Here is a 27,231-nt window from a genome sequence, read left to right as displayed (position 1 = left end):
ATCTAAGAACATGGTATATCTCTCCATCTGTTTGTGCCGCCTTTGATTTCTTTCATCAGTGTCTTATAGTTTTCTGAGTACAGGTATTTTACCTCCTTAGGTAGGTTTATTCTTAGGTATTTTATTCTTTTTGTTGCAATGGTGTATGGGATTGTTTCCTTAATTTCTCTTTCTGATTTTTGTTGTGTATAGGAATGCAAGAGATTTCCCTGCATTAATTTCGTATCCTGCAATTTTATCACATTCATTGATTAGCTCTTGTAGTTTTCTAGTGGCTTCTTTAGGATTTTATATGTATAGTATCATGTCATTTGCAAACAGTGAAGGTTTACTTCTTTTCCAATTTGTATTCCTTTTATTTATTTTTCTTCTCTGATTGCCATGGCTAGGACTTCACTACAATGAGGTATCACCTCACACTGGTTAGAATGGGCATCATTAGAAAATCTAAAAACAATAAATGCTGGAGAGACTGTGGAGAAAAGGGGAGAAACTCTTGCACAGTTGGTGGAAATGTAAATTGATACAACCACTATGGAAAACAGTGTGGAGGTTCCTTAAAAAACTAAAAATAGAATTACCATATGACCCAGCAATCCCACTACTGGGCATATACCTAGAGAAAACCATAGTTCAAAAAGAAACATGCGGGCTTCCCTGGTGGCACAGTGGTTGAGAGTCCGCCTGTCAATGCAGGGGACACGGGTTCATGCCCTGGTCCGGGAGGATCCCACATGCCGCGGAGCGGCTGGGCCCGTGAGCCATGGCCACTGAGCCTGCGCGTCCGGAGCCTGTGCTCTGCAACGGGAGAGGCCACAACAGTGAGAGGCCCGTGTAACGCAAAGAAAAAAGAAAAAAGAAAAAGAAACATGTACCCCAATGTTCATTGGTGCACTATTTACAATAGTCAGGTCATGGAAGCAACCTAAATGTCCATCAACAGATAAATGGATAAAGAAGATATGGTACATATATACAATGGAATATTACTCAGCTATAAAAAGGAATAAAATGGGGTCATTTGTAGAGACATGGATGGACCTGGAGACTGTCATACAGAGTGAAGTAAGTCAGAAAGAGAAAAACAAATATTGTATATTAATGCATATTTGTGGAATCTAGAAAAATGGTACAGATGAACAAGTTTGCAAGGCAGAAAAAGAGACACAGATGTAGAGAACAAATGTATGGAAACCAAGGGGGGAAAGGGAAGGTGGAATGAATTGGGAGATTGACATATTGACTCTATTTCACTGTGCTGTACTGTAGAAACTAACACAACATTGTAAAACAACTATACCCCAATAATTATATATATATATATATATATATATATATATATATATATATTAGTCTTGGGTTGAAGCTCTTTTTTGTGATTTATGGATATGCAATTAATCTGGTACCATTTGTTGAAATGGTTATCTTTTCTCCATTGAATTTCTTTTTCACACTTGTCAAAATTAGTTGGCCTTATTTCTGTGGATCTATTTCTCTGTTATTTTGTATGATTTATTGATCCATATCTATCTTTCCATTATATTCATGTTTACTATAGCTATATAATGTCTTGATATCAGGTAGATTGATTTCTTATTCTTCTTTTTTATATATTTATTCTTCTTTTTTAATAATAATTTTAGCTATTCTAGTTCTTTTGCTGTACCATAAAATTGTTAGTCTTGTCTATATCTATAAAAAATATAATCTTGCTGGGATTTTGGTAAGAACTTTATAAAACCCATGTTTCAATTTGAGAATAATTGACATCTGTCTTATGTTGAGTTTTCTAATGAATGAACATGATATGCCTCTTTATTCATTTTGACCTTTGATTTTTTTCATCATCATTTTATAGTTTTCAACATATAAGTTCTATACATGTTTTGTTAGATTCACACCAAAGTAAATCATATTTAATAACTAAAATTTCCAGTTGTAAATAGTTATTGTTTTTTAAATTCTGTGTCCACATATTCATTGATAGTATATAGAAATGCAGTTGATTTTCTGTGTGTTTATCTTATATTTTGCGAAGTTGCTGAACTTATTAATTCTAGGACTATCATTTATTTGGTAGATTACTTAGGATTTTCTATGTAGACAATTATAAGGTAATTTTATTTTTTCCTTCCCAAACTGTGTGCATTTTTTTCCTTTCCTGTATTACAATGGCTAAAATTTCCAGCATTATGTTGAGTAATAGTAGTAAGAACAGACATCCCTTGCCTTGTTTCTAATATTAGGAGCAAAGCATTAGTCTTTTACTGTAAATATAATGCTACCTGTGGATATTCTTTATAAAGTTGAGGCAATTCCCCCTCTTCCTATTTTTCTGGGAGTTCTATCATAAATGAATACTGAGTCTTGTCAAATGCCTTTTCTGCATTAGTTAATATAATCATGTGATTTATCTTCTTTTAGTGTATTAATATGGTGGATTATATCAATTGATAATTGATAAAACAGAACACATCCTGTTTTATTGATTATTCTCTATTGGGTTTCTGTTCAAATTTTTATTTATTTATTTATTTCTGATTGGGAGTTATTTTGTTGTTTTTTAACTGGATTCTTGAGGTAAGTACTTAGGTTATTGATTTGAGACTTTTTCTCTCTCCTAATATAAGCATTTAATGCTATAAATTTCCCTCTTAGCACTGCATTAGTTGTATCCCCCAAATTTGAATATGTTTTATTTTCATCTTAAATTCAATGTATTTTATTCATTCTCTTGAGGTGTCTTCTTTTACCCATGGATCATTTAGAAGTGTCGTGTTTAATTACAATGTATTTGAAGAATTTCCTATTACCTTTCTGCCTTTTTTTTTTTTTTAAGGCAGCCCTAGGAAATGAATACACTACTTCTAGCAGAGAGAAGTTCCAGAGTAGCTGGGTGATGGGTGTTTATTTGAACAGGTTTTAATCCCCTGAAATTCTTTTTTTTTAATTAATTAATTAATTAATTTATGGCTGTGTTGGGTTTTCATTGCTGTGTGAGGGCTTTCTCTAGTTGCAGCAAGCAGGAGCTACTCTTCGTTGCAGTGTGTGGGCTTCTCATTGCGGTGGCTTCTCTTGTTGCAGAGCATGGGTTCTAGGCATAAGGGCTTCAACAGTTGTAGCACGTGGGCTCAGTAGTTGTGACTCACAGACTCCAGAGTGAAGGCTCAGTAGTTGTGGCAGCCAGGCCTAGTTGCTTCGCAGCATGTGGGATCTTCTCGGACCAGGGATCGAACCATGTCCCCTGCATTGGCAGGAGGATCCTTAACCACTGTGCCACCAGGGAAGTCCCTACCTTTCTGCTTTTAATTTCTAGTTCGATTGCATAGGTTTAGAGATCAGATTCTTCATGATAGCAATTCTTGGGATGTGCTTTTTGCCCAGGATATGGTATATGATTTTAAGTAGAGGAGATTATCAATAATCTGAGTAAACCTGATACAATCATTTGAAAGGCCTTAAGAGCAGAACTGAGGTTTGCCTGAGGAAGAAGAAATTCTAGCTGTAGACTGCAGCATCAGCTATTGTGTGAGAGTTTCCAGGCTGCCCTTCTTGATGGCTTGTCCTACGGATTTTGAACCTCAGTCCATAATTCTATCTTGTGGTTATTTCACTAGGTCCTGAATACATGGTTGTAACAGGCATACTCTACAACTGGCAGAATCCCCACATTGGTTCCCTAAAATGTGGAGTGAGGGCTATTATGCTAGGAAAGGCCAAGTGGAAAACACAAAAACTGCCTCTACTTAGAAAAATTGTAACCTAAAATCAATACTGCATTCCTGGAGGGACTGCAGAGATTAGTGCTACCATCAAGGACTTGAAGGATGCAGTGTGGTAATTCCCACCACATTCCCATTCAACTCGATTTGTCTTATGAAGAAAACATATAGATTTTGAAGAATTACAGGGAATTATTGTAAACACCAGGTTGTGACTCCAATTACAGCTGCAGTTCTAGATGTGGTTTTGATGCTTGAGAAAATTAACACATCCCCTGGTACCCAGTATTCAGCTATTAATCTGGCAAAGCTTTTTGTTCATAATACCTGATAAATAGACCTGGGATTGCAAAACAATTATACTCCAATAAAGATGTTGAAAAAAAAAAAAACCTGGGAGCAGTTTTCTTTCACCTTGCAAGGTCAACAATTCACCTTACTTTCCTATTTCAGGGATATAGCAACTCTCTAGACTTATAATTTAGTCCACAAGGATCTTAATCACCTTTCCCTTCTACAAGACATCATACTGGTTCATTACATTAAGGATATTATTCACTATTCTAGATATGGTGAGCAAGAAATAACAACTTCTCTAAACTTATTGGTAAGACACGTGTGTCAGAGAGTGTGATAAAAATGTCCCTGATAAAAATTCAGAGAGATTTTATGTCTATAATATCTCTAGGGCTTTGATGGTCTGGACCATGTCAAAACATGCCTTCCAAGGTGAAAGTTGTTGCACGTAGTTCTTCCTGCAACTCAAAAAGAGGCACCATACTTAGTGGACCTCTTTGGATTTGGGAGGCAATATATTTTTCATTTGGGTGAGTGTGCTCTTCCAGCCCATGTACCAAGTGATTCACAAAGCTGCTGGTTTTGAATGGAACCCAGAACAAGAGAAGGCTCTGCAAGTCCAGGCTACTGTAAATGCTATTCTGACACTTAGGGCTATATAATCCACTAGATCCAAAGTGTCTATGGCAGATAGAGATGTTGGAGTCTTTTATAGGACATTATAGTTGAATCACAGGGAAGACCCTTAGAATTTACACCAAAGCCCTGCCATCTGCTGCAGATATCAATTTTTAACTTTGAGAAACAGCTTCTGACTTGCTATTGGTCATTAGCAGTGATTGAAATTTTACATGGGCCACTAAATTAACATGTGATTTCAGTTGCTCATCATGAAGGGAAGTTGTCTGACGCATCAAGCCATAAAATTTGGATTTCACAGCAACACTCTATTAAGAAATAGAGGCAGTATACACAAGATCATAGTTTTGTATATATACTTAGAAGCAGATTGCTGCATCATATGGTTAACTCAATGTCTAACATTTTGAGGAACTGTGAACTTGTTTTCAAGAGCAGCTGCATAATTTTACAACCCCACCAACAATGTAAAAGAGTACCAATTTCTCCACAACCATGCTAACATTTGTTACTTTTTCTCTTTTTATATAGTTATCTTATTAAATGTAAAGTATTGTCTTATTGTGACTTTGATTTGTTATTTCACTAATGACTATTAATGTTGAGGATTAATTGAATTTTCATGCAGTATTTTCATGCACTTGATGATTTAAATAATCTTTTGGGAGAAAGTTTTATTCAAACTCTTTGTCCAGTTTTAAATTTTCTTATTTGTCCTTTTATTGGTGACTTGTAAGTTCTTTATTTTTTTAATATAAGTCCCTTATCATATATATCATTTTCAAATATTTTTTTTCCCATTCCATTGATTATTTTCTCTCTTTTGTGATGTCTTTGAAGCACAGTTTTTAATTTTGATGAAGTTCAATTACTTAATTTTTTGTTGTTGTCACTTTTACTTCTCGTGTTTTAGCTATGAAACTATTGACTTTCCAAGATTGCAAAGATTTACTCATATTTTATGCTAAGCATTGCATAGTTTTCACTCATTCATTTAGGTCTATGGTCCATTTTGTATTAGTTTTGTATGTGATATAAGATAGGCATCCAACTTTATTCACTTACATGTATCAATATGTAAGTGTTGTATTAACACTATCTGTTGAAGACGATTTACTCCTACATTGAATTATCTTGGCACCTATGTCCAAAATTAATTCACCATAAAGGTAAGGGTTTATTTACTTCCAATTCTATTTCATCCATTTATATATCTATCCTTATTCTAACACACACTGTTTGTATTACTGTAGCTTTGTAGTGAGTTTGTAAATCAGGAAGTAAGAGTACTCCAATTTTGTCCTCCCTTTTCAAGAAGTGTTTTAGGGGGAGCAAAGATGGGTCCCTTCAATTTTAAGATCAGCTTCCCAATTACTGAAAAAAAATGCAGCTGGGATTCCGATAGGGATGGCTTGCATTGAATTTGTACATGGGTTTGTGGAGTATGGCCATCTTAGCAGTATTAAATATACTGATTCAGAGATTAATGTTTTTCTATTTATTTTAGTTTTCTTTCATTACTTTACTTTCAACAGTGCTTTAGAGTATCCAGTGTATGTCTTGAACTTTCTTTGTTAAATTGATATCTAATTATTTTTTTATGCTAATATAAATAGAATTCTTTTCAAGGTTTTACTTTTGCATTGTTCATTTCTAAAGAGTATTCACCCAATGTGGGGCTCGAACCCACGACCCTGAGATTAAGAGTCTCATGCTCTACCAACTGAGCTAGCCAGGCAATCCCTGCATTGTTCATTTCTAGTATATTGATATACAATTGACTTTTGTATGCTGACTTATATCCTGCACCTTTCTGAATTCATTTATTAGTTTTAATTGTAATTTTGTGGATGCCTTAGGCTTTTCTGTATACAAGATCAATTCATCTAGAATTGGAGATAGATTTACTTCTTCTTTCCACTCTGAATGGCTTTTAGCTTTCTTTTTTTCCCTTTACCCTGGATGGAACTTCCAAGACAATATTGAATAGAAGTGGTAATAACAAACACCTTTATTTTCTGCATGAACTTAGGTCAAAGTTTTAGTCTTTTTTCCTTCCAATGATGTTAGCTGTGTATTTTTCATAGACTTTGTTAAGTTGAGGAAGTTCCCTTCTAACCCTAGTTAGTTGAATTTTTTTTTTTATCATAAAAGGGTTTGGGTCCTGTTAAATGGTTTTCATCTATTGAGATGATTGTGCTGTTCTTATTCTTTATTCTGGTGCAATAGAATCAGCTGCAAATGTTATTGAAGATTCCCTGTACATAGCCACTTTTCTCTTGCTGCTTTCAAGAATCTCTCTTTGCCTTTGTCTTTCAATGTTTTCACCATGGCATCTGGGATCTGGATCTTAGTAGGAATTTTTTGAACTTCTTAGACATGTATTTAAATATTTTTCATCAGAGCTGAAGATTGGAAGTTTTCAGTCATTATTTCTTTGGATATTTTTTCTGTTCCCTTTCACTCTCCTCTCTTTCTGAAACTCCCATTATACTTATGTTGATATGCTTAATTGTCTCTTATATTTTTCTGAGGCACTGTTCACTTATTGTCTATTCCTTTGTCTCTCTGCTCTTTGGGTGGTAAAATTTCTATTGCGTTATATTTCAGTTTGCTGATTCTTTCTTCTGCCAGTTCAGATTTCCTCTTGCTCAGTTCTAGTAAATTTTTTTAAAAATTTCATTTATTGTGCTTTTTAGCTGCAGAATTTCTATTCGGTTTTCATTATAGCTTCTGTCTATTGATATTCTCTACTCAATGAGACACTATTTTCATCCTTTCCTTTAATTCTTCAGACATGGTTTCCTTTAACTCTTTGAGCATGCTTGAAATAGCTGATTTAAATTTTATGTCTAATGTAACTCACGTCTGGGCTTCCTCAGGTACAGTTTGTATTAAACTGCTTTTTTCTTGTTTGTAAGCCATACTTTTTTGATATTTTGAATATCTCCTAATTATTGCTGAAAACCTTCATATTTTATTTATATATTTTTAACATCTTTATTGCAGTATAATTGCTTTACAATAGTGTGTTAGTTTCTGCTGTATAACAAAGTGAATCATCTATATATACATATATACTCATATCTCCTCCCACTTGCATCTCCCTCCCACCCTCCCTAGCCCACCCCTCTAGGTGGACACAAAGCACCAAGCTGATCTCCCTGTGCTATGCTGCTGCTTCCCACTATCTATTTTACATTTGGTAGTGTATATATGTCCATGCCACTCTCTCACTTCATCCTAGCTTGCACTTCCCCCTCTCTGTGTCTTCAAGTCCATTCTCTATGTCTATGTCTTTATTCCTGTCCTGCCCCTAGGTTCATCAGAACCTTTCTTTTTTTTTAGATTCCATATATATGTGTTAGCATACAGTATTTGTTTTTCTCATTCTGACTTACTTCACTCTGTATGAAAGTCTCTAGGTCCATCCACCTCATTACATATAACTAAATTTCATTTCTTTTTAGGGCTGAGTAATATTCCATTGTATATATGTGCCACATCTTCTTTATCCATTCATTTGTCGATGGACACTTAGGTTGCTTCCATGTCCTGGCTATTGTAAATAGAGTTGCAATGAACGTTGTGGTGCATGACTCTTTTTGAATTATGGTTTTCTCAGGGTATATGCCCATTAGTGGGATTGCTGGGTTGTATGGTAATTCTATTTTTAGTTTTTTAAGGAACAACCATACTGTTCTCCATAGTGGCTATATCAGTTTACATTCCCACCAACAGTGCAAGAGGGTTCCCTTTTTTCCACACCCTCTCCAACATTTATTGTTTATAAATTTTTGATGATGGCCATTCTGAACAGTATGAGGTGATACCTCATTGTAGTTTTGATTTAATTTCTCAAATGATTAGTGATGTTGAGCCTCCTTTCATGTGTTTGTTAGCAATCTGTATATCTTCTTTGGAGAAATGTCTATTTAGGTCTTCTGCCCATTTTTGGATTGGGTTGGTTTGTTAAATCTTCACATTTTAAATAATATACTATAGCACTCTGGAATTAAGGCTCTCCTCCTTCTAGTTCATTGTTGCTTTTGTTCCTATTTATTAGTGACTTTTCTGAACAAGATCATCTGCTTTTCCAGCATCCAGTCTGGGAGATATAAGACAAGAAGAAAGACGAAGGAATTCACCATCATGTTGTCCTGAGAACCCTAACTATTCTGCCTTCCTCTCTCCACCTTTCTGTGTCTTCATATGTTTGTCATATAGATAATATCCAGGAATATTTCTGTTGTACTTAAGGAGAGTAATAGAGAAATGTACATCTACCCAGAAGTGAAAACCCCAATGTTGTTCACTTTTAAAATCTAGTTTAGATATGGAGAATTTACTATTAATTCAGTGATGGTTTTTAAGGGAAATGTGAGCTTACAACTATCATGTGATTGAAAGGAAATAGGATCTCTTTTTTTTATAGATCTTTGAAATACCTATTCCAGTGCTTACTCAAGTGAGATCTCATCTCCAATATATTGGTGATTTTAAATTTATCAACTCTTAAATAATCAAACTTTCTACAGTGTCTCATAAATGAGAAAAATTATAAAATTTTTAGCATTTTAAGTTTGTTAGTAGGGAATTAGAGATTCTCTTTGTATTAGTCTGCTCAAGCTACCATAATGTAATAACACAGACTTGGTGGCGTAAACAATAGAAATGTATCTTCTCATCAGTCTGGAGGCTAGAAAGTCCAAGGTCAAAGTGTTGGCTGATTCATTTCCTCGTGAGCTCTCTCATGGCTTGTAGGTGGTTACCTTCTTTTCAGATACTCACTCCTCAACAGATGGCCTTTCTTCAGTGTGTACACATGGAGAGAGCGACAGAGAGAAAGAGGCTCTCTACCCTCAGGACCTCATTTAATCTTAATTACTTCCTAAAGACCTTATCTGTAAATATAGTCACATTGGCACACTGGGGATTAGAGCTTCAATCTATGAATTTTTGGGGGGGACACAGTTTCATTCACAGCACTCTTCTATTCATTTTTGTTCCCAGCACCAAAGCAGACCTGGTATATATTATTCACAATAAAATGTGCTTTCTAGGTGAATGTGTGAATATATGAATGGATGTTGAAAGAATGGATGGATGCAATCATGAATGTATCAGTCACTAGAAGGGCTACTATTTTGTAACTTAATTTAATTTAAATTTTTTATACAGCAAGTTCTTATTAGTTACCCATTTTATACTTAATAGTGTATATATGTCAATCAAAATCTCCCAATTCATCACACCCCCACCACCTCCACCATATTCCCCCCTTGGTGTCCATGTGCTGTTCTGTACATCTGTGTCTCAATTTCTGCCCTGAAAAATGGCTCATCTGTATCATTTTCCTAGGTTTCACATATATGTGTTAATATACAATATTTGTTTTTCTTTTTCTGACATACTTCACTCTGTATGACAGCCTCTAGATCCATCCATGTCTCAGTTTCGTTCCTTTTCATGGCTGAGTAATATTCCATTGTGTATATGTACCACTTCTTCTTTAACCATTCATCTTTTGATGGGCATTTAGGTTGCTTCCACGTACTGACCATTATAAATAGTGCTGCAGTGAATATTGGGGTACATGTGTCCTTTGAATTATGGTTTTCTCTGGGTATATGCCCAGTAGTGGGATTGCTGGGTCATATGGTAATTCTATTTTTAGTTTTTTAAGAAACCTCCTTACTCTTCTCCATAGTGGCTGTATCAGTATACATTCCTACCAACAGTGCGAGAGGGTTCTGTTTTCTCCACACACTCTCCAGCATTTGTTGTTTGTAGATTTTCTGATGATGCCCATTCTAACTGGTGTGAGGTGATACCTCATTGTTGTTTGGTTTGCATTTCTCTAACAATTAGTTATGTTGAGCAGATTTTCATGTGCTTCTTGGCCATCTGTATGTCTTCTTTGGAGAAATGGCTATTTAGGTCTTCTGACCATTCTTGGATTGTTTTTGCTTTTTTAAAATATTGAGCTGCATGAGCTGTTTATATATTTTGGAGATTAATCCTTTGCCCATTGATTCATTTCCAAATATCTTCTCCCATTCTGAGAGTTGTCATTTCGTCTTGTTTGTAGTTTCCTTTGCTTTGCAAAAGCTTTGAAGTTTCATTAGGTCCCATTAGTTTATTTTTTATTTCCATTGCTCTAGGAGGTGGATGAAAAAAGACCTTGCTGTGATTTATGTCTTCCTATGTTTTCCTCTAAGAGTTTTATAGTGTCCAGTCTTACATTTAGGGCTCTAATCCATTTTGAGATTATTTTTGTGTATGGTGCTAGGGAGTGTTCTAATTTCTTTGTTTTACGTGTAGCTGTCTGGTTTTCCCAGCACCATTTATTAAAGAGACTGTCTTTTCTCCATTGTTTACCCTTGGTTCCTTTGTCATAGATTAGTTAACCATAGGTGTGTGGGTTTATCTCTGGGCTTTCTATCCTTTTCCATTGATCTGTATTTCTGTTTTTGTGCCACAACCATATTGCTTGATTACTGTAGCTTTGCAATAAAGTCTGAAGTCAGGGAGTCTGATTCTTCCAGCTCCGCTTTTCTACCTCAAGACCTCTTTGGCTATTCGGGGTCTATTGTGTTTCCATACAAATTGTGAATTTTGTTTGTTCTAGTTCTGTGAAAAATGCCATTGGTAGTTTCAGAGGGATTGCATCGAATCTGTAGATTTGGGTGGTATAGTCATTTTTACAATATTGATTCTTCCAATCCAAGAACATGGTATATCTCTCCATCTGTTTGTATCATCTTTAATTTCTTTGATCAATGTCTTATAGTTTTCTGCATAGAGGTCTTTTGTCTCCCTAGGTAGGTTTATTCCTAGGTATTTTATTCTTTTTTTTTTTTTTTTTTGCAATGGTAAATGACAGTGTTTCCTTAATTTGATTTTCAGATTTTTCATCGTTAGTGTATAAGGATGCAAGAGATTTCTGTGCATTAATTTTGTATCCCACTACTTCACCAAATTCATCAATTACTTATAGTAGTTTTCTGGTAGCATCTTTAGGATTCTTTATGAATAGTATCACTTCATCTACAAACAGTGACAGCTTTACTTCTTCTTTTCCAATTTGGATTCCTTTTATTTCTTTTTCTTCTCTGATTGCTGTGGCTAAAACTTCCAAAGCTATGTTGAATAATAGTGGTGAGAGTGGACATCCTTGTCTTGTTCCTGATCTTAGAGGAAATGCTTTCAGGTTTTCACCACTGGGAATGATGTTTGCTGTGGGTTTGTCATATATGGCCTTTATTATGTTGAGGTAGTCTCCCTCTATGCCCAATTTCTGGAGAGTTTTTAACATAAATGGGTGTTGAATTAAGTCAAAAGCTTTTTCTGCATCTATTGAGATGATCATATGGTTTTTATTTTTCAATTTGTTAATATCGTGTATCACATTGATTGATTTAAGTATATAGAAGAATCCTTGCATCCCTGGGATAAATCCCACTTGATCATGGTGTATGATCCTTTTAATGTGTTGTTGGATTCTGTTTGCTAGCCTTTTGTGGAGGATTTTTGCATCTGTATTCATCAGTGATATTGGTCTGTAATTTTCTTTTTTTGTAGTATCTTTGTCTGGTTTTTATCAGGGTGATGGTGGCCTCATAGAATGAGTTTGGGAGTGTTCTTTCCTCTGCAATTTTTTGGAAGAGTTTGAGAAGGATGGGTGTTAGCTCCTCTCTAAATGTTTGATAGAATTCACATGTGAAGCCATCTGTCCTGGGCTTTTGTTTGTTGGAAGATTTTTAATCACAGTATCAATTTCATTACTTCTGAGTGGTCTGATCATATTTTCTATTTCTTTGTGGTTCAGTGTTGGAATGTTATACCTTTCTAAGAATTTGTCCGTTTCTTCCAGGTTTTCCATTTTATTGGCATAGAGTTGCTTGTAGTAGTCTCTTAGGATGCTTTGCATTTCTGCTGTGTCTCTTGTAACTTCTCCTTTTTCATTTAAAATTTTATTGATTTGAGACCTCTCCCTCTTTTTCTTGATGAGTCTGGCTAATGTTATATCAATTTCGTTTATCTTCTCAAAGAACCAGCTTTTAATTTTATTGATCTTTGCTATTGTCTTTTTTGCTTCTCTTTCATTAATTTCTGCTCTGATTTTATGATTTCTTTCCTTCTATTAACTTTGTTTTTTGTTTGTTCTTCCAGTTCCTTTAGGTGTAAGTTTAGGTTGTTTATTTGAGATGCTTGTTGTTTCTTGAGGTAGGATTTTGTTGTTGTTGTTGTTCCAGTACATGGGCCTGTCTCTGTTGTGGCCTCTCCCATTGCATAGCACAGGCTCCGGACACACAGTCTCAGCAGCCATGGCTCACAGGCCCAGCCATTCTGCGGCATGTGGGACCTTCCTGGATCGGGGCATGAACCCGTGTCCCTGCATTGGCAGGCGAACTCTCAACCACTGCGCCACCAGGGAAGCGCTGGGGTAGGATTTTATTGCTATAAACTTCCCTCTTAGATCTGCTTTTGCTGCATCCCCTAGGTGTTGGATCATCGTGTTTTCATTGTCATTTGTCTCTAGGTATTTTTTTATTTCCTCTTTGATTTCTTCAGTGATCTCTTGGTTAAATAATAATGTATTGTTTAGCCCCCGTATTTTTGTCTTTTTTATTTTTTTTCCCTCTAACTGATTTCTAATCTCATAGCATTGTGGTGAGAGAAGATGCTTGATATGATTTCAATTTTCTTAAATTTACTGAGGCTTGATTTGTGACCCAAGATGTGATCTATCCTGGAGAATGTTCTGTGCGCACTTGAGAAGAAAGTGTAATCTGCTGGTTTGGGATGGAATGTCCTATAAATATCAATTAAATCTATCTGATCTATTGTGTCATTTAAAGCTGTGTTTCCTTATTAATTTTCTGTCTGGATGATCTGTCCATTGGTGTAAAGGAAGTGCTAAAGTCCCCCACTGTTATTATGTTACTGTTGATTTCCTCTTTTATAGCTGTTAGCAGTAGCCTCAGGAATTGAGGTATTCTTATGTTGGGTGTATATATATTTATAATTGTTATATCTTCCTCTTGGATTTATCCCTTGATCATTATGTAGTGTACTTCCTTTTCTCTTGTAACATTCTTTATTTAAAGTCTATTTTATCCAATATGAGTACTGCTACACCAGTTTTCTTTTGATTTATATTTGCATGGAATATCTTTTTCCATCCCCTCACTTTCAGTCTGTATATGTCCCTAGGTCTGAAGTTGTTCTCTTGTAGATGGCATATATATGGGTCTTGTTTTTTTTTATCTATTCAGCAAGCCTGTGTCTTTTGGTTGGAGCATTTAATTCATTCACGTTTAAGGTAATGATCAATATGTATGTTCCTATGACCATTTTCTTAATTGTTTTGGGTATGTTTTTGTAGGTCCTTTTCTTCTCTTGTGTTTCCCACTTAGAGAGGTTCATTTAGCCTTTTTTTTGTAGAGCTGTCTTGGTGGTGTTGAATTCTCTTAGCTACTGCTTGTCTGTAAAGCTTTTGATTTCTCCATCGAATCTGAATGAGATCTTTGCCAGGTAGAGTAATCTTGGTTGTAGGTTTTTCCCTTTCATCACTTTAAGTATATCATGCCACTCCCTTCTGGCTTATAGAGTGTCTGCTGAGAAATCAGCTGTTAACCTTATCAGAGTTCCCTTGTATGTTATTTGTCATTTTTCCCTTGCTGCTTTCAATAATTTTTCTTTGTCTTTAATTTTTGCCAATTTGATTACTATGTGTCTTGGGTGTTTCTCCTTGGGTTTATCCTGTATGGAACTTTCTGTGTTTCCTGGACTTGGGTGGCCATTTCCTTTCCCATGTTAGGGAAGTTTTTGAGTAGAATCTCTTCAAATATTTTCTCGGGTCCTTTCTCTCTCTCTTCTCCTTCTGGCACCCCTATAATATGAATGTTGTTGCATTTAATGTTGTCCCAGAAGTCTCTTAGGCTGTCTTCATTTCTTTTCATTCTTTTTTCTTTATTCTGTTCCACAGCAGTGAATTCCACCATTCTGTCTTCCAGATCACTTATCCATTCTTCTGCCTCAGTTATTGTGCTATTGATTCCTTCTGGTGCAGTTTTCATTTCAGTTATTGTATTGTTCATCTCCATTTGTTTGTTCTTTAATTGTTCTAGGTCTTTGTTAAACATTTCTTTCATCTTCTCGATCTTTGCCTTCATTCTTTTTTTTTTTTTTTTTCGATATGCAGGTCTCTCACTGTTGTGGCCTCTCCCATTGTGGAGCACAGGCTCCAGATGCGCAGGCTCAGCAGCCATGGCTCATGTGCCCAGCTGCTCCATGGCATGTGGGATCTTCCCAGACCAGGGCACAAACCCGTGTCTCCTGCATCAGCAGACGGACTCTCAACCACTTCGCCACCAGGGAAGCCCTGCCTCCATTATTTTTCTGAGGTCCTGGATCATCTTCACTATCATTATTATGAATTCTTTTTCTGGAAGGTCTCCTATCTCCTGTTCATTTAGTTGTTTTTCTGGGGTTTTATCTTGTTCCTTCATCTGGTACATAGCCCTCTGCCTTTTCATCTTGTATATCTTTCTGTGAATGTGATTTTTGTTCCACAGGCTGCAGGATTTTGTTCTTCTTGCATCTCCTGTCTGCCCTCTGGTGGATGAGGCTATCTAAGAGGATTTTGCAATTTTCCTGATAGGAGGGACTGGTGGTGAGTAGATCTCACTGTTTCTCTGGTGGGCAGAGCTCAGTGAAACTTTTATCTGCTTGTCTGCTGATGAGTGGGTCTGGGTTCCCGTTCCTGTTGATTGGTCTGAGGCAACAACACTGTAGTCTACCCGGGCTATTTGGTGGGGCTAATGGTGGACTCTGGGAGGGCTCACATCAAAGAGTACCTCCCAGAACTTCTGTTGCCAGTGTCCTTGTTCTCACAGTGAGACAAAGTCACCCTCTGTCTCTGCAGGAGACCCTCCAACACTAGCAGGTAGGTCTGATTCAGTCTCCTGCAGGCTCACTGCTCCTTCCCCTGGGTCCCGATGTGTACAATACTTTGTGTGTGCCCTCCAAGAATCGAGTCTCTGTTTCCCCAAGTCCTGTTGAATTCCCACAGTCAAATCCCTCTAGCATTCAAAATCTGTTTCTCTAGGAATTCCTCCTCCTGTTGCCAGACCCCCAGGTTGGGAAACCTGACATGGAGCTCAAAACCTTCACTCCAGTGGGTGGAGTTCTGTGATATAAGTGTTCTCCAGTTTGTGAGCCACCCACCCAGCAGTTATGGATTTGATTTTATTGTGATTTTGCCCCTCCTACAATCTCATTGTGGTTTCTCATTTGTCTTTGAATGTGTGGTACTTTTTTGGTGAGTTCCAGTGTTTTCCTGTCAATGATTGTTCAGCAGTTAATTGTGATTCCAGTGGTCTCATAGCGGGGAGTGAGAGAATGTCCTTCTACTCCACCATCTTGAACCAATCCTCCCTAGAAAGGTTACTTTTAATTTTCTCCTACATACTTTACCAGGGTCTCACAGTAATAGTATTATCTTCCAGGAGACATGCTAAGTGTTTTACACTAAGTGTCCTAATTAATCCTCACATCAACTCTACCAGGAAGGCATGCTACCCTTATTTTATAAGTGTGAGAACTAAGGCTTAAGAGGTTATGTGACTTGCTGAAGATCTTAGAGATATTTAGTGGAGAACACCATGATTTAAATATAAATCTAATTGAATCCAAATCCCTGATATCTATTAATATGTGTTGTTGTCCTATGTCAAATCCTGTGAGAGCTAAAACCCATATCTTTGTGACACATAAACCAAATCATGAATACACAGTAAAGGTTATTCTAACATTATTAAGGAAATTCCAAAACTGATTCTTTTTGCATAAAAGTATACCATGTTCAATAATTTCAAGCTGACATTTATTTAGTTTGGTTGAGAAGCTAAACATTAAATTCCAACAAACCTGTATTTTAAGCTCCAATGGATGGTGGTGCTTGGTTGTGGAGAAACTTCTCTGGAATCCTGGGAGCATGAAAGAGGAAGTGCAGAAAGTTAGGTCAGAAGGTGAAGGCCCTGGGGGAAATGTCTAAGGGAATTAATACATTAGGATATTGACTGCTTTCTCCTCAAAATTTTTTAATCGTATTCAGGGATGGAAACATAAGCACTGACTTGGACTTTATTCCCCAGCCTCTAAAAGATAACATCTCTTGTTGATTAACTTTATTCAATTTAAGCATATTAGAGACAAGAAATATTGTAAATAAATATTAACCTGGAATTTAACCATATTCTAGTCAATCATTGATGCTTTTTGTGTCTACTATACAGTGCTTAAAATTCATTATGTTTACTTTTTGTCTTGCAGATTGTACTTTCTAACTAAGAATTTCATTAGGGAGGCCAGTATAAGTCTATGCTCCAATTAAGAGTGAAGTGAGATTACCTACACCAAGAGTGTTGGTGTAGGAGGTGATGGGAAATAAACTGTGCTTCACTAACAAGTGAGATTGTCCACACACTTAGGTATACAAGATGTCTGATGGGGAGATAATTGCCAACAGATAAAAATCTGAGGGGGTCTGACCTTCAAGATGGAAGAGGAGTAAGTTGTGGAGATCTCTTTCCTCCCCACAAATACATCAAAATTACATCTACATGTGGAACAGCTCCTACAGAACACCTATTGAACTCTGGCAGAAGACCTCAGACTTCCCAAAGGCCAGAAAAACCCCACATAACTGGGTAGGGCAAAAGACAAAAAATCACAGAGACAAAAGAATAAGGATGGGACCTGCACCACTGGGAGGGAGCTGTGAAGGAGAAAAAGTTTCCAAATGCTAGGAATCCCCTTCACTGGTGGAGATGGGGAGTGGGAGGGGGGCACATTTCAGAGCCATGGAAGAGAGCACAGCAACAAGGGTGCAGAGGTCAAAGCAGGGAGATTCCCACACAGAGCATCAGTGCTGACCAGTCCTCACCAGTCTGAGACACTTATCTGCTCACCCACAAGGGCAGTGGAGGCTGGGATCTGAGGCTAAGACTTTGGAGGTCAGACCCCAGGGAAAGGACTGGGGTTGGCTGTGTGAAGACAGCCTGAAGGGGGCTAGTGCACCACAACTAGTTGGGAGGGAGTCAGAGAAAAAGTCTGGACCTGCCAAAGAGGCAAGAGACCATTGTTTCAGGGTGTGTGAGGAGAGGGGATTCCTTCCCCGTGGGCCCACAGAAGGCAGAGCACCACCTATGCAAGCTCCAGAGATGGGCACAAGCCACGGCTATCAGCTTGGACCCCAGAGACAGGCATGAAGCATTAACGATGCTGCCGCTGTCACCAAGAATCCTGTGTGCAACAGAGGTCACTACCTACATCCTCCCCTGGGAGTCTGTGCAGCATGCTACTGCCAGGGTCCTGAGATCCAGAGACAGCTTCCCTGGGAGAACACACAGCATGCCTCAGGCTGTTGCAATGTCATGCTGGCCTCTGTCATTGCAGGCTCACTGTGCATTCCAATTGTGACTACCATACCCCTCCCTCTCCCCAGTCTGAGAGAGCAAGAGCCCCCTAATCAGCCGCTGCTTTAACCTCCTCCTGTCTGGACAGGGAACAGGTACCTAAGGGTGACCTACACACAGAGGTGGGCCAAAACCAAAGCTGAACCCTGGGAGCTGTGTGAACAAAGAAGAGAAAGGGAAATTTCTCTGTGCAGCCTCAGGAGCAGCAGACTAAATCCCCACTATCAACCTGATGAACCCTGCATCTGTGGAATATCTGAATGTACCCAAAATTTAGGCAGTAGACTTTGGCAGCAAATGTAGACTTGGGGATTGCTGTCTGTGACTGATTTGTTTCTGTTTTTCAGGTTTATCCTAGTTTAGATTGTAGTGCTGGTTATAATTGGTGGATTTGTTTATTAGTTTGGATGCTCTTACCTTTTATTGACTTATATATTTTTAATTTTATTATTTTTTAATTTTATTATTTTTAATTTATTATTTATTTTGCTTTATTTTATTTTATTTATTTTTCCTCCCTTTTTTTCCGCCTTTTCTTCTGACAGGACAGGGTCTTGGTGCTCCAGCCAGGTGTCAGACCCGACATTCCAAGGTGTGAGAACCAAGTCCAGGACATTAGATGACAAGAGACCTCCCAGCCCCATGTAATATCAATCAGTGAGAGATCTCCCAGAGATCTCTATCTCAACACTAAGACCCAGCTCCACTCAACAGTCAGCAAGCTCCAGTGCTGGACACCCTATGCCAAACAACTAGCAAGACAAGAACACAACTCCACTCATTAGCAGAGAGGCTGCCTAAAATCATACTAGGTTCACAGACACCCCAAAACACACGACCAGATGTGGCACTGTGCAATCAGAAAGACAAGATCCAGTCCTGCACACAAGAACATAGACACCAGTCCCCTCTACAAGGAAGCCTACACAAGCCACTGAACCAACCTCAACCACTGAGGGCAGACACCAAAAACAATGGGAACTAAAACTCTGCAGCCTGTGAAAAGGAGACCCCAAACTCAGTAAGTTAAACAAAATGAGAAGACAGAGAATTATGCAGCAAATTAAGGAGCAAGGTAAAACCACACCAGACCAAACAAATGAAGAGGAAATAGGCAGTCTACCTGAAAAAGTATTCAAAATAATGATAGTAAGCATGATCCAAAATCTTGGAAATAGAATGGAGAAAATACAAGAAACATTTAAGGAGGACCTAGAAGAACCAAAGAGCAAAAAAACAATGATGAACAGCACAACAAATGAAGTTAAAAATTCTCTAGAAGGAATCAATAGCAGAATAACTGAGGCAGAAGAAAGGATAAGTGACCTAGAAGATAAAATATTGGAAATAACTACCACAGAGCACAATAAAGAAAAAAGAATGAAAAGAATTGAGGACAGTCTCAGAGGTCTCTGGGATAAATTAAATGCACCAGCATTCAAATTATAGGTGTCTCACAAGAAGAAGAGAAAAAAAAAAAAAAAAAAGGGTGTGAGAAAATATTTGAAGAGATTATAGTTGAAAACTTCCCAACATGGGAAAAGAAATAGTCATTCGAGACCAGGAAGCACAGAGAGTCCCATACAGGAAAAATCCAAAGAGAAACAAGCCAAGACACATATTAATCAAACTATGCAAATTAAATACAAAGAAAAAATATTAAAAGCAGCAAGGGAAAAACAACAAATAACATACAAGGGAATCACCATAAGGTTAACAGCTGATCTTTCAGCAGAAACACCACAAGCCAGAAGGCAGTGGTTGGACATATTTAAAATGATGAAAGGGAAAATCCTACAACCAAGATTACTCTAACCTGCAAGAATCTCATTCAGATTCAATGGAGAAATTAAAACATTTAAAGACAAACGAAAGTTAAGACAATTCAGCACCACAAAACCAACTTTACAACAAATGCTAAAGGAACTTCTCTAGGCAGGAAACACAACAGAAGGAAAAGACCTACGTAAACAAACCCAAAACAATTAAGAAAATGGTCATAGGAACATACATTTTGATAATTACCTTAAATGAAAATGGATTAAATGCTCCAAACAAAAGACATAGACTGGCCAAATGGATACAAAAAGAAGACCTATATATATACTGTCTACAAGAGACCCACTTCAGAGCTTGGAATACATACAGACTGAAAATGAGGGGATGGAAGAAGACACTCCATGCAAATGGAAATCAAAAGAAAGCTAGAGTAGCAATTTTCATATCAGACAAAATAGACTTTAAAATAAAGACTATTACAAGAGTCAAAGAAAGACACTACATAATGATCAAGGCATCAATCCAAGAAGAAGATATAACAATTGTAAATATTTATGCACCCAACATAGGAATACCTGAATCCATAAGGAAAATGCTAACAGCTATAAAAGGAGAAGTAACATAGTAATAGCAACGGACTTTAACACCTCATTTTTACCAATGGAGAGATCATCTGAAATGAAAATAAATAAGGAAACACAAGCTTTAAATAACACAATAAACAAGATGGACTTAATTGATATTATAGGACATTCCATCCAAAAACAAACAGAATACACTTTCTTCTCAAGTGCTTATGGAATATTCTCAAAGGATAAATCAAATCTTGGGTCACAGATCAAGCCTCAGTAAATTTAAGAAAATTAAAATCATATCAAGTATCTTTTCCGACCATGCTATGAGACTAGATATCAATTACAGGAAAAACACTGTAAAAAATACAAACACATGAAGGCTAAACAATATGCTATTAAGTAGGGCTTCCCTGGTGGCGCAGTGGTTGAGTGTCCACCTGCTGAAGCAGGAAACATGGGTGCATGCCCCGGTCTGGCAAGATCCCACATGCCGCAGAGTGGCTAGGCCTGTGAGCCATGGCCGCTGAGCCTGTGCGTCCAGAGCCTGTGCTCCACAATGGGAGAGGCCAAAACAGTGAGAGACCCACATACTGCAAAAAAAAAAAAAAAAAAAAAATGCTACTAAGTAACAAAGAGATCACTGAAGAAGTCAAAGACAAAATAAAAAAAATACCTAGAAACAAATGACAATGAAAAGACAATGAGCCAAAACCTATGGGATGCAACAAAAGCAGTTCTAAGAGGGAAGTTTATACCAATACAATCCTACCTTAAGAAACAAGAAAAATGTCAAACAACCTAACCTTACACCTAAATAAATTAGAGAAAGAACAACAACAACAACAACAAAAAGAAAACCCAAAGTTAGCAGAAGGAAATAAATCATAAAGATCAGATCAGAAATAAATGAAGGAAACAATAATAAAGATCAATAAAACTACAACCTGGTTCTTTGAGAAGACAAACAAAATTGCTAAATCCTTAGCCAGACTCATCAGGAAAAAAAGGGAGAAGATTTAAATGAACAAAATTAGAAACGAAAACGGAGAAGGAACAACTGACACTGCAGAAATACAAAGCATCATAAGAGATTACTGCAAGCAACTATATGCCAATAGAATGGATAACCTGGAAGAAATGGACAAACTCTTTGAATAGCAGAACCTTCCAAGACTGAATCAGGAAGAAATACAAACTATGAACTGACCAATCACAAGCAATGAAATTGAGACTGTGATTAAAAATCTTCCAACAAATCTACAAAAAATGGTACAGATGAGCTGGTTTGCAAGGCAGAAACAGAGTCACATATATAGATTACAAATGTGTGGACACCAAAGGGGGAAAGTAGGGGCAGGGTGATGGTGGTGGGATTAATTGGGAGATTGAGATTAACACATATACACTAATATGTATAAAATGGATCACTAATAAAAACCTACTGTATAAAAAAAAAAAAATCTTCCAGCAAACAAAATCCTAGACCCAGATGGCTTCACAGGTGAATTCTATCATATATTTAGAGAAAAGCTAACACTCATCCTTTTCAAATTTTTCCAAAATATAGCAGAGGGAGGAACACTCCCTAACTCATTCAACAAAGCACCCATCACCATGATCTCAAAACCAAACAAAGATGTCACAAAGAAAGAAAACTACAGGTCAATGTCACTGATAAACATAGATGCAAAAATCCACAACAAAATACTAGCTAACAGAATCCAACAGCATGATCAAGTGGGGTTTACCTCAGGAATGCAAGGATTCTTCAATATACGTAAATCAATCAATTTGATAAACCATATTAGAAACTGAAGGTGAAAAACCAGTGATAATCCTATAGTTGCAGAAAAAGCTTTTGACAAAATTCAACACACATTAATGATAAAAACTCTCCAGAAAATAAGCATAGAGGGAACCTACCTCAACATAATAAAGGCCATATATGAGAAACCACAGCTAACATCATTCTCAATGGTGAAAAATTTAAAGCATTTCCTCTAAGATCAGGAACAAAACAAGGTTGCCCACTCTCACCATTTTTATTCAACATAGTTTTGGAAGTTTTAGCTACAGCAATCAGTGAAGAAAAAGAAATAAAAGGAATCCAAATGGAAAAGAAGTAAAGTTGTCACTCTTTTCAGATGACATGGTACAATACATGGAGAATCCTAAAGATGCTAACAGAAAACTACTAGAGTTAATCAATGAATCTGGTAAAGTAGCAGGATACAAAATAAATGCACAGAAATCTCTTGCATTCCTGTACACTAATGATGAAAAATCTAAAAGAAAAATTAAGGAAACACTACCATTTACAATTGCAACAAAAAGAATAAAATACCTAGGAATAATCTTACATAAGGAGACAAAAGACCTCATTGCAGAAAACTATAAGACACTGATGAAAGAAATTAAACATGATAAAAACAGATGGAGAGATATGCCATGTTCTTGGATTGGAAGAATCAACCTAGTGAAAATCACTAGCCAAAACAGTCTACAGATTCAATGAAATCTCTATCAAACTACCAATGGCATTTTTTACAGAAGTAAAACAAAAAATTTCACAATTTGAATGGAAACACAAAAGACCCTGAATAGTCAAAGCAATCTTGAGAAAGAAACATGGAGCTGGAGGAATCAGGCTCCGTGACTTTAGACTATACTACAAAGATACAGTAATCACGACAGAATGGTAGTGGCACAAAACCAAAAATTTATATCAATGGAACAGGATAGAAAGCCCAGAGATAAACCCACACACATATGATCAACTTATCTTTGATAAGTGAAGCAAGAGAATACAATGGAGAAAAGACAGCCTCTTTAATAAGTGGTGCTGGGAAAACTGGACAGCTACCTATAAAAGAACGAAATTAGAACACTTCCTAATACCATATGCAAAAATAAATTCAAAGTGGATTAAAGACCTAAATGTAAGGCCAGACACTATCAAACTCTTAGAGGAAAACAAAGGCAGAACACTGTATGACATAACTCACAGCAAGATCCTTTCTGGCCAACCTCCTAGAGAAATGGAAATAAAAACAAAAATAAACAAACAAGACCTAATGAAACTTAAAAGCTTTTGCACAACAAAGGAAATCATAAACAAGATGAAAAGACTACCCTCATAATGGGAGAAGATATTTGCAAACAAAGCAACAGACAAAGTATTAATCTCCAAAATTTACAAGCAGCTCATGCAACTCAATTTCAATAAAACAAACAACCCAATCCAAAAATGGGCAGAAGACCTTAATAGACATTTCTCCAAAGAATATATACAGATTGCCAACAAAAACATGAAAGGATGCTCAACATCACTAATCATTAGAGAAATGCAAATCGAAACCCACTAGTCAGAATGGCCATCATCAAAAAAATCTACAAACAATAAATGCTGGAGAGGGTGTGGAGAAAAGGGAACACTCCTGCACTGTTGGTGGGAATGTAAATTGATACAACCACTATGGAGAACAATATGAAATTTCCTTAAAAATCTAAAAATAGAATTACCATATGATCAGCAATCCCACTACTGGGCAAATATCCTGAGAAAACCATAATTCAAAAAGACTCATGAGGGCTTCACTGCTGGCGCAGTGGTTGACCATCCACCTGCCGATGCAGGGAACATGGGTTCATGCCCTGGTCTGGGAGGATCCCACATGACACGAAGCAGCTGAGCCCGTGAGCCATGGCCGCTGAGCCTGCGTGTCTGGAGCCTGTGCTTCACAACGGTAGAGGCCACAACAGTGAGAGACCCGTGCACTGCAAAAAAAAAAAAGACTCATGGACTGGAACTCACCAAAAAAGTTATCCCACATCCAAGAAAATGGAGAAAACACAATGAGATGGTAGGAGGTGTGCAATTACAGAAAAATCTAATCCCATAACTGCATGGTGGGTGATACAGACTGGAGAACACTTATACCACAGACGTCCACCCACTGGACTGAAGGTTATGAGCCCCACGTCAGGCTTCCCATCCTGGGGGTCCAGTAATGGGAGGAGGAATTCCTAGAGAATCAGACTTTGAAGCCTAGTGGGATTTGTTTGCAGGACTTTGACAGGACTGGGGGAAACAGAGACTCCACTCTTGGAGGGCACACACAAAGTAGTGTGTGCATTGGGACCCAGGGGAAGGAGCAGTGATCCCAGGGGAGACTGAATCAGACCTACCTGCTAGTGTTGGAGGGTCTCCTGCTGAGGCAGGGAGTGACTGTGTCTCACTCTGAGGACAAGGACACTGGCAGCAGAAGTTCTGGGAAGTTCTCCTTGGTGTGACCCCTCCCAGAGTCTGCCATTAGCCACACCAAAGAGCCCAGGTAGTCTCCAGTGTTGGGTTGCCTCAGGCCAAACAACCAGTAGGGAGGGAACTAAACTCCACCCATCAACAGTCAAGCAGATTAAAGTTTTAATAAGCACTGCCCACCAGAGCAACAGTCAGCTCTACCTGTCATCAGTCCCTCCAATCAGGAAAATTGCAAAGTCCTCTTAGATAGCCTCATCCACCAGAGGGCAGACAGGAGATGCAAGAAGAACAACAATCCTGCAGCCTGTGGAACAAAAACCACATTCACAGAAAGATAGACAAGATGAAAAGGCAGAGGGCTATGTACAAGATGAAGGAACAAGATAAAACCCCAGAAAAACAACTAAATGAAGTGGAGATAGGCAACCTTCCAGAAAAAGAATTCAGAATAATGATAGTGAAGATGATCCAGGACCTCAGAAAAAGAATGGAGGCAAAGATCAAGAAGATGAAAGAAATGTTTAACAAAGACCTAGAACAATTAAAGAACAAACAAATGGAGATGAACAATACAATAACTGAAATGAAAACTGCACTAGAAGGAATCAATAGCACAATAACTGAGGCAGAAGAATGGAAAAGTAATCTGGATGACAGAATGGTGGAATTCACTGCTGTGGAACAGAATAAAGAAAAAAGAATGAAAAGAAATAAAGACAGCCTAAGAGACTTCTGGGACAACATTAAATGCAACAACATTCATATTATAATTTGAATATTTGAAGAGATTCTACTCGAAAAATTCCCTAACATGGGAAAGGAAATGACCACCCAAGTCCAGGAAGCACAGAGTCCCATACAGGATAAACCCAAGGACAAACACCCAAGACACATAGTAATCAAATTGGCAAATATTAAAGATAAAGAAAAAATATTGAAAGCCGCAAGGGAAAAATGACAAATAACATACAAGGGAACTCTGATAAGGTTAACAGCTGATTTCTCAGCAGAAACTCTACAAGCCAGAAGGGAGTGGCATGATATACTTAAAGTGATGAAAAGGAAGAACCTACAACCAAGATTACTCTACCAGGCAAGGATCTCATTCAGATTCGATGGAGAAATCAAAAGCTTTACAGACAAGCAAAAACTAAGAGAATTCAGCACCACAAAATCAGCTGTGCAGCAAATGCTAAACGAACATCTCTATGTGGGAAACACAAGAGAAGAAAAGGACCTACAAAAACAAACTCAAAACAATTAAGAAGATGGTCATAGGAACACACATATCGATAATTACCTAACACGTGAATGGATTAAATGCTCCAACCAAAAGATACAGGCTTGCTGAATGGATACAAAAACAAGACCTATATATATACCATCTACAAGAGACCCACTTCAGACCTAGGGACACATACAGACTGAAAGTGAAGGGATGGAAAAAGATATTCCATGCAAATGGAAATCAAAAGAAAGCTGGAGTAACAATACTCATATCAGATAAAATAGACTTTAAAATAAATAATGTTACAAGAGACAAGGAAGGACACTACATAATGATCAAGGGATCAATCCAAGTGGAAGATATAACAATTATAAATATATATGCACACAACATAGGGGCACCTAAATATATAAGGCAACTGCTGACAGCTGTAAAAGAGGAACTCGACAATAACACACTCATACTGGGGGATTTTAACACCTCAGTTACACCAATGGACAGATCAGCCAGACAGAAAATTAATAAAGAAACACAAGCTTTAAATGACACAATAGACAGGTACATTTCATTGATATTTTAAGGACATTCCATCCAAAAACAGCAGATTACACTTTCTTCTCAAGTGCTCATGGAACTTTCTCCCAGATAGATCACATCTTGGGTCACAAATCAAGCCTCAGTAAATTTAAGAAAATTGAAATCATATCAAGCATCTTTTCTTATCACAACGCTATGAAACTAGAAATGAATTACAGGGAAGAAAACAAAAAACACAAACACATGGAGGCTAAGCACTACGTTACTAAAAAACCAAGAGATCACTGAAGAAATCAAAGAGGAAATCAAAATATACCTAGAGACAAATGACAATGAAAACACGAAAATCCAAAACCTATGGGATGCAGCAAAAGCAGTTCTAAGAGGGAAGTTTATAGCTATACAAGCCTACCTCAAGAAACAACAAAAATCTCAGGTAAACAATCTAACCTTGAACCTAAAGGAACTAGAGAAAGAAGAGCAAATAAAACACAAAGTTAGCAGAAGGAAAGAAATAATAAAGATAGAGCAGAAATAAAAGAAATAGAAACAAAGAAAACAATAGCAAAGATCAAGAAACCTAAAAGCTGGTTACTTGAGAAGATAAACAAAATTGATAAACCATTAGCCAGACTCATCAAGAAAAAGAGGGAGAAGTCTCAAATCAATAAAATTAGCAATGAAAAATGAGAAGTTACAACAGTCA

At 37.3% G+C, this 27,231-nt stretch overlaps 1 non-coding gene across 1 annotated transcript; it reads right to left on the bottom strand.

Moving 5' to 3' along the window:
* Nucleotides 1–6,323: 6,323 nt before the first annotated feature.
* On the bottom strand, nt 6,324–6,396 carry TRNAK-CUU (transfer RNA lysine (anticodon CUU)). Its single transcript has one exon. It is a non-coding gene; the product is annotated as a tRNA-Lys (tRNA).
* Between the last annotated feature and the right edge of the window lie 20,835 nt (nt 6,397–27,231).

Source organism: Aethalodelphis obliquidens, unplaced genomic scaffold (assembly GCF_003676395.1).
Source record: "Aethalodelphis obliquidens isolate GAN/ISIS:26980383/991018 unplaced genomic scaffold, ASM367639v1 scaffold49, whole genome shotgun sequence".
Classification (NCBI taxonomy): domain Eukaryota; kingdom Metazoa; phylum Chordata; class Mammalia; order Artiodactyla; family Delphinidae; genus Aethalodelphis; species Aethalodelphis obliquidens.
The sequence above is the reverse complement of the archived record's forward strand: the minus strand, read 5'-3'. Positions and strand labels throughout refer to the sequence as shown.